We start from the raw sequence: 232 nt of genomic DNA, 5'->3' as shown, positions 1-232 counted from the left end.
CCAGCACACCCAGCAAGGTGTCCCCAGGCTCCCCAGGACCCCACGTCCCCCAGGGCACAAACACCCTGGTGACACCCCCCCAGCTACAACTTCCAACTACAGCTGTGACAGAGAGGGGATTTTTGCCATTCCAACCCCCCCAGTTAGACCAGTTTCCTTCCCTTGGGGTGTTTCACAGCCCTTTTACAACTTCTCTTGCTATTGCTCTTCTATCACATAGATATAAAAGATC

Source organism: Antrostomus carolinensis, unplaced genomic scaffold (genome assembly GCF_000700745.2).
Source record: "Antrostomus carolinensis isolate BGI_N321 unplaced genomic scaffold, ASM70074v2 scaffold11382, whole genome shotgun sequence".
Lineage (NCBI taxonomy): Eukaryota > Metazoa > Chordata > Aves > Caprimulgiformes > Caprimulgidae > Antrostomus > Antrostomus carolinensis.
This window is presented reverse-complemented; position numbering follows the sequence as displayed.